The sequence below is a fragment of the Orbicella faveolata genome, unplaced genomic scaffold, assembly GCF_042242905.1.
Source record: "Orbicella faveolata isolate gen_17 unplaced genomic scaffold, um_ofav_v1 contig_34, whole genome shotgun sequence".
NCBI classification, from domain to species: Eukaryota; Metazoa; Cnidaria; class Anthozoa; order Scleractinia; family Merulinidae; genus Orbicella; species Orbicella faveolata.
The window spans coordinates 7,934,902-7,943,128 of NW_028301563.1; the positions used below are offsets into that span (position 1 = coordinate 7,934,902).

General features: G+C 35.1%; 2 long non-coding RNA genes across 2 annotated transcripts; one reads left to right on the forward strand and one right to left on the reverse strand.

Moving 5' to 3' along the window:
- Positions 1-1,814: 1,814 nt before the first annotated feature.
- Positions 1,815-2,545, reverse strand: LOC149104537 (uncharacterized). The gene is made up of 2 exons (XR_016201274.1): positions 2,455-2,545; positions 1,815-2,031 (listed from the first exon to the last, which is right to left on the reverse strand). It is a non-coding gene; the product is annotated as an uncharacterized LOC149104537 (long non-coding RNA).
- Positions 2,546-4,196: 1,651 nt separating this feature from the next.
- Positions 4,197-4,909, forward strand: LOC149104538 (uncharacterized). The gene is made up of 2 exons (XR_016201304.1): positions 4,197-4,246; positions 4,289-4,909. It is a non-coding gene; the product is annotated as an uncharacterized LOC149104538 (long non-coding RNA).
- The last annotated feature ends 3,318 nt before the right edge of the window (positions 4,910-8,227 follow it).

Here is an 8,227-nt window from a genome sequence, read left to right on the forward strand (position 1 = left end):
TTGTGAGCCAATATGGTCGCGGTGATGATCTCCGATTACCGTAGTAGATTTGCAAGCGATGTGATAGAATGCTACACGCATTTGTACTCGTAACCGAATTCATTAAAAAAAAAAATGATTTATTATTTGTCAGCATCTAAAACGAGGAAGTGCAGTGAATCTTAAACCAGCAGGTCTGCCTCTAAAAAATAAAAATTAAAATGACAGCAGTTTAAAAAAAGGCTGTGTTTACTTGATTAAAGGTTGATGCTGAGTATTTTCCTCTTTATTGGAAAATGGGTCCAACAGCTAACTGGAGGTGCCTACTGTAAATCCTTGGTCAATAACTCGATACTTTTAAATCCTATAAACAATGACGAATTTGGATTAATTTAATTATCAAATTATCAAATTGCTTCAATTTTCTTATCTCGTGATGTGAACATAATTTTACTTTGTATTATTAAAAAAGTTGGTTTCTTAGCACAAGAAGTATAATCTTCCCTGCATATTTTTATCCTGTAAATGAAATTGCATGTTAGAGAAAGGTGCTACCGTTTGTTTAAAACCACCCGCAATGGAGACCAATTTGCGCAGGCAGCCGAAATCTGTTCTATTATTTATTTGTTCGGTTTTGTGCACTTACTTGTAGATGGCTTACCTGCATAATCCGATAGAAACACAAAACTCCAACAAAAGCTGCTGACATAATACTGGAGAGATATTTTTGATAATCGAAATATACGAAAGATTTTTCGCCCCTTTTTGCCGATTTTTTCCCTTCGAAAAGGAATATAAAACATTGAATTATAAATCATCTTAAATTCAAGATCGCGCAGCGGGTTATAGTCACCTGCTTTTTTATATTGTAGAAGAAAAAGAAAAACGTTTCTGTGTTCCTACCAAGCTAACAGAAATACTCGTGAAAGTATCAGTAAAAACGCCTTCCAAACTAAAATGTGGCATTCCAATTTGGAACAATTCCGAAGGGTACTGGTATTTGATGCCGAAAAAGTTTGTGTTTCCGAAAGGTTTTGGCTTATTGGAAGGAGAAAAAGAAGTGTTCAGTTGAGTCCGCCAGGGTCAATACATCCAATTTTACCAAAATGTACAATTTAATGTAAAAAAGATCGTGCACCCATCGCGCTTTCCTTTTTTGAGAGATTCAGATTTTCTGATCTCCCGGCCCACAACTTATCAGAATAAAACGGTCATCTGTCTATGATTCTAAAAGGATTCAGAATTTCTGATCCCCCAAGACTTTAATAGACTCAAAAAACTGATCCCCAGTCCACAACCCGTCAGAGCAAAACAGTCATCTACTTATAATTCTAAATGCATTCAGAATTTCTGATCCCCATCACCTCACGGGACAAAAACGGCTATCTGTTCATGGTTCTAAAAGTATTGCGAATTTCTGATCCCCCTCCCCCACCAAATCTGCTAACATGATAGAAAGAGCTGTCCATTTATAATTCTACAACAATTCAGAATTTCTGATCCCACATGACTTAAAGGGATTCAAAAATTCTGATCCCCCAGTGCATAACTTATCAGAACAAAACGGTCATCTACCTATAATTCTTTAAAGGATTCAGAATTTCTGATCCCCCTTATCAGGTGACAGGACAGAAATAGCCGTCTATTTATAATTCACAAGAAATTAACTGGATGTCTGATAACTAAAAATTAACGATTGGATAGTAACTTTAAACACATTACAGACAAAATGGATCACAGAGCAAAGGGCATCAGAAAAGTACACAAATGAAATATTCACAGATAGGTCATTATTTATAACGATTTAAAACCACGCCAAAGGATCGAGACAAAAATTGCAGTTTCATGCCGGACAGTGAAAGGTTTTATTTTCAATTCAAAAAGATATGAATTTAGGCTCCAGAATTACAAGCTGTTATTTAAAGTTCACATCAAAGATAACAAGAATTTTAATCAGGACTCAGCTGCCGTCTGCGCCACCTCCGTTTTCTGCTTTAATGTGTTCGTTTCGGATTGACGGCCGCTATTCTTGCCTTTTTTTTTTCCTCTGCTCTGCAATGAAGCAATTGAAGCTAAATATTTTTATAAATAGCGATAGAATTAACATTGTTTTTCATTAATCAATTGATCGGGAGTGTATTCTTTTGTAAAGAATAAAGAGCAGTATGTAGGCAATGCGGTAGTGAAGTGTATCGAGCGTGATCTGTAGCTTCAAATCAATTCAGTGTAAATTTTAAGTTACCTCTTCAAAAAGCACACTAACAAGCTATTATGCAAGCATTTCATACATAGGAAATGCGTGTGAATAATTTCCTCGTTACGGGTGTAATAAAATCAGGAGAACGAACGTTTTTCTTGTGTTTTAGTGATCGCAAAATAAATATAACAACGAAATTTCTTCAGGAACAACATTGATTTCGATTCAAAGATTGAGCAGCTAACTTTAATGTTGAGCAACAATTATGATATACTTACTTTTCTGCGACTTGCCTTTCTTTCACCGAAGCAATCAAGATACTCATTTGAACTTGGACACATCATTCCATGTTTCTTGCTGCTATTGACAATGTTGGATTCGAAATTGCGCGCAAATAACCGACTCCTTTGGAAAGGGAATCTGCTGGTCAAAAGTATTCATTTATCAGATTCACCGAAGGATTATGGGATCGGATGGAAACACCAAAATGGCGGGCAAAGATCGTGGTCAATGTTGTTAGGATTCGATAACAAAGCTCTCTGTTATTTTATAGCCTTGCTCTACGTTGGAAAGCAGTCACAAATTGTTTACAGATGTCCGTTGTTATTCCAGTTGAGTCAAATCCTAGTAAAGGTGGAAAAGTATGAAGTTTCGTCGGCAAAACAGTGTGGTAATCAAACTATTTGCCAGCAGCTGGCGGTTTCTCTTACACTCGTCAGGTTTACAGAAAGCTTATGGTCCCTGCAGCTTTCCAAGGTAAACTGATTTTCTTGCATAATTTGTGAAGGTTCTTGAAATACTGGAAACGTTCTGGTCGGTTAAATTGATCGTGGAAGATTACAGAAGATGCAGATGCTTTAACACACTGTTAAGTCTTGTTGATTTCGTGAATGCAAATGTTCATTTCCTAAAGGAGTTATGAAAGCAACTGTATTCAACACAACAATATACGAACAATTTCGCGTTGGGAAAATCATTCATTATAAAAGTACAGTAAGTGCAATAAATGTGAGCTCTCTCATGTAGTTTACATATACTTCATATAGCTGGTGTATATCTTGTCTAGGATCAAGTGGGCATACATGTATGTATTATACAACACCTAAAACACAAGATATCAAAAAGCAACATCCTTCACCTTTTTGATTTTCAGGTTGATGGTGGTGCTCTTGAGGTTATGTTAGATGTGCATGTTACATTATCAAGACCTTTTGTTTGCTACTTATTACTTGAGTTGCGAAAGACTGATGTTATTTTCATTAGGGTGGTTGAAGTTCTCTTTATTTGGGCAGTATTTCGAAGGTTTTTTTTATAATTTGGCATTTCGTTATGCAAATAGAGGTTATTTAGAACAGCAGATATAATTCACAGCTAGGTTACGGAAAATTACTTTTAACCACTTCCAGAAATCTGTACATAAGGCTTACCATAATTTGAAAAACAAATGATGCATGGATAAAATTAATTGAAAAAAATACTTTCATGAAGAAATTAATGCAATTGAAATTTGAAATTCATTTCAAGAATATTTTGTGCTTTTCCGGTCACGAAATCTGTTTACATTTCATGAAAATTTACTGAAGAATGTAAACATTTACTAGACTCCAATTTAAATAGCTGAGAAGTGTTTCAAACAGGATGTTTGAAAGATATATGTTAAATTTAAGTAAGTTTTGTGATAAATCGCAACATAATGGAAACTCATTTCCAGCCAGATTTTGTCCTCCTTTTGCATCTGGATGTGCCTGGTTTTTGGTATTAAATTTTAATGTACAACTGTAGCAGGTTTAAATAAAACTATGAGTTATTTATACATTTTCCTATGTAAATACAGAGATTTCACTTAGGTTTAAGATTTGAAGAGCAGGTATCAAAGTTCAATATAAAATGAGTAATGAAGAGTTTTCAATAGTTAGCTATATTTTCACCACCTGTGACTAAGAAAGCTTTTGGCTAGGTTAACATTAAAGTGCTACGTGTACATGAGTGATGATAATTTTTAGATTAGCTGCTTTCTTTTTACTATCTCTGGCTTTTGGGTAGGTTATCACAGTGCGATATGAGTGATGGGTAGTTTTTAAATAGGCTATCTTGTTACTAACTACAGCAGAGGTAGGTTTCAGATAGGATAGTGTTTTATTGTTCAATATAAGGACTAGTCTTCAGATAGCCTAGTTTTTGGCTTACTACAGTAGTGGTGGTTTTTGGATAGACAAGTTAGTGGATAGCTAGGCCATCTAAGTATCTGTTGAATATCTATACAGGAAGCTAGTTTTTAGCTAGTCTATCTACTTCCTAACTATCTGATGGATAGATATTAGTTAACTTTAAGCCATGCCAAAGATAGCTATCCTCTATCTACAAAACCTCTTGGATAGAAAAAAGATAGAGATTTTCATCCATCAACCAGGAATGAGATAGTTGCAAGTAGCATGAAGTTAGTAATAAACTAGTAATAAGATATGATCGTTTTTGGGAGGACTTCTTTAACTGAGGAGAGCAAACTATTGCCAGCTACCAGGAAACATCTCCAAGATAAGTATGCCAAATTAAAAAAGAAAGAATAGAATTGCTTGTAGCATTAGCTACAATACTTGCATCCATATCTGTCAGGTCTTTATAAAAACAATTTTACCCACACCCTTCTCCTTTGAGCATGGTTAAACTGGTTGCGTAACTGAAGTGTGAATGAACTGGTAGCCCACTCAAAAAGTTAGATTGAAGATGTAAAAACATGTTGGGAAAAGCTAAAGGCCATGGCCGCTGCTATATGACAACAGGTTTTTGGAGGACACTGTATACATGTATGTAGAGTACATTGACCCACTTAAATGTATCAACTGCAAATTTAAATGTACATGTAAATTGCAGTCTTTAATTGTCATCCCTGTAATGTACTGTAGTGTTCCTGAATGTTCTTTTTGTTTGATAACAGTGAGGTGCCTTGTTTCCATGTTAAACAGAAATTGTTAGAAATTTTTCCTTCACACAAGGTGAGCTAATTCTGACAGAAAGTGGAGTCTGCATTTATACCTACAGTTGTGCAGTTTTAGTAATCTCACTTTTTTGGTCAATTCTGAACTTTCCTATCCTCTTCGGTACTGTTTGATATTGTTTTTTTAGACTTACAGCTACTGTAATTTTGAAGTGCATAGATCATTGTAATACAATGTGTGATGGTTACAGTTACTTATATTAATAGACTGCTGTGAAGAAACTTGTTCTTCATCACTCTCTCAGTATAATCTGAGTGTATGGAATCTGTTAAGAATTATGCTATATTTGTATAAAATTTCTAATTGAATATTGTTATCAAGAAAAATATTTTGATTAGACATTGTTCAGGCAGGCAGCAAGATCTAAACCCTGTCTTCAATGTTATGATTTAATGTGGCTACATTGGATGCAACACTGGCTTTGCAGGGGATCAGAAATTCTGAATCTTCTCCTGTGTTCTTTGGGGGATCAGAAATTCTGAACCCTTTCTAGAGTTCTTTAGGGGGATCAGAAATTCTGAACCCTTTCTAGTGTTCTTTGTGGGATCAGAAATTCTGAACCCTTTCTAGTGTTCTTTGAGGGATCAGAAATTCTGAACCCTTTTTAGCGTTCCTTGGGGGATCAGAAATTCTGAACCTTTTCTAATGTTCTTTGGGAGATCAGAAATTCTGAACCCTTTCTAGTGTTCTTTGGGGGATTTGAAATTTTGAATCCTCTCTTGTGTTGTTTGGGGATCAGAAATTTTGAATCGTTTTCTATGGAGGTACCTCTTGAGACAAGAAATTCAAAAAAATCATTTGGTGTCTTATGCGTGACTTAAACATTACATTTCAGTTCAAATAAAGAACAGGAAATTGCTTGGAAGAATTTTTTAATTCCTTGCAAACAGGGAAACTTTTCCTCTGAGTTTTAACACCAGTTTAAGATTCTTAGTATATTGCAAAAATCGTCTTTGGAATTAAATGGCAATCATAGATTTCCGTCTAAGCTCCACGTTTCACTTTAGGCCAATTTTGCACTCATTTCCAACGGGACTTCCAAGCCTGCAACGTAAAAATAACTTTTCTCCGAGACAGGTTTCTATTTTACACCGAAAAAGTAGCCATTTTTGAAGTGGTTCTTAGTATTTACTCTGAATTTTATCAAATTGGAACACCACATTTTAGTTTGGAAGGCGTTTAAATTAAAAATTATAAAAAATAAAAAAAAAAAAAACTAAGTAGGAACACCAAATGTTATTATATACAGCTAATTTTTAAATAATCACTTTCTCTCAGCGGAGGTTGTTTAAATTAAGCGTAAATTCTGAAGAGAGGTTTACAGGGGTCTTATCAAATTAAACGCCAATTGTTTTGTAAAAACCTGCCAAAGATTGAGACTCACTTCAGTTCTTCTGAATTTGCTACAACCAGTAACTTTTGGAATATGAATGTAACTAAAAATGCGTTCATGATGCAGATTTAGCGTAGTTGTCGTGTCCCGAAAAATCAACAATATCAATTCCATGGCAATCTATTTTCGGTCTTGTTGTGCGAAACTTCTCTGATCATGATGTTTACCCACCGCTAATGTCGACCAAACAGAAGCTAATAATTCGAGGGAACGGTTCCTTCTTTTTTCTATAAGAGAAAAAACTTGAGCTCTTGAATTAACTGTTATTTTTTAGACTAAACTTGAAAAGCTAATAGGCACCTCTTTCCTTATGAGAATATTAATATGCTGTCTGCATAGACAGGTGGCAAGGACAACATGGATATCATATTGATGTAACACCAGATTCTTACAAGGACAATTAGTAACGAGAATTTACGTTTGATCTCGGGGAAGGGAAGATTTAAAAACATGCCGCCCCTCACACTTTAAAAGCTCGATTTTAAGTTTGAGACCTTTTTACGTTGTCCACTAATTATGTATGGTTATCACTAAATTATGACTTCGAGGTGCCCAGTGTTCAAAATGCTTTTAGTTTGCAATTTCATTTAAATACAAAGTAAACGATTTAAGCATCCGTGTCGAATGCTTTAAAAAGAAGGAATTCACCGGAAGTTGGACTAGCAACTGTTAAACAAATTGTACCAAAATTATTTACATATTGCAAACTTCTATGCCACTGTTTTAAATATCTTCTCAAAATTAAACTTTAATAAGCATCGAAAGTCGCAACTTTTCGCAAAGGTTTAAAAAAGTCTGTTCATAGGGTTCAGAGCCAAGGCAACGTTCTGAAATTTTAGGGTGGCTCGTAACCCTATACACATTTTCTTAAACTTTTCCAAAAGTTGCGTCTTATCGTGCTTATTAAAATTTGATCATGTAAAAAAAAAAAAAAAAAAAAAAAAATAATAAAAAAAAAAAAAAATCACCATGCCGTTTTCAAATTATGAGCCCCTAAAGCTGTAATTAAGGGTGTTTTTAGCAGGTCATACCTTTGCTTTGGTAACCTATTGTGTCACGAAAACGATAACAACGTGTTCACCAATGACTGGACAGCTGTTTGATGGCACGGTTGTAGCATTAAGCGATAAATAGTGCATGGTCATAACAACCCATCAAAATGTAAGTGCAGGGAAATGTTTTAAGCCACCTTTCTAAAAAAAAGAGGACTGTGACATACTACTCTGGAAGCAAATGTCGTAAAATTAAGTCCCGTGAGAATTTCGTGCTGAAAGCAAGCCACCAGTGTAAAAGTGATCATTAGGGTCTAGTAAACATGAAAAGTTTTGGTGGCAACTCTGCAACTTGCTAGGACGGGTTTTAAGGAGGGTTGAAAATCGCACGTATTTTAGCCAACATGAAAACGAGGCTAGTAAATTAAATGCTGATTATGAGGTGGTTACGTGACCTAGCATGAAAGCGAGGCTGGACCAGAAAAACGCATGTAACCTTTTTAAAATGTTCACAATAGCTTGTCAAACTTTCTCAAAATTAATCCCTCGATGATACGGTTGCACTGATGATATTCTTATTTGTCACGTGGTGAAATTTCCTGCAGAGAAACGAAGCTCTAAGCGACCATTCATTTTATGATAAATTTACACTGGTAGCAACCTACATAAT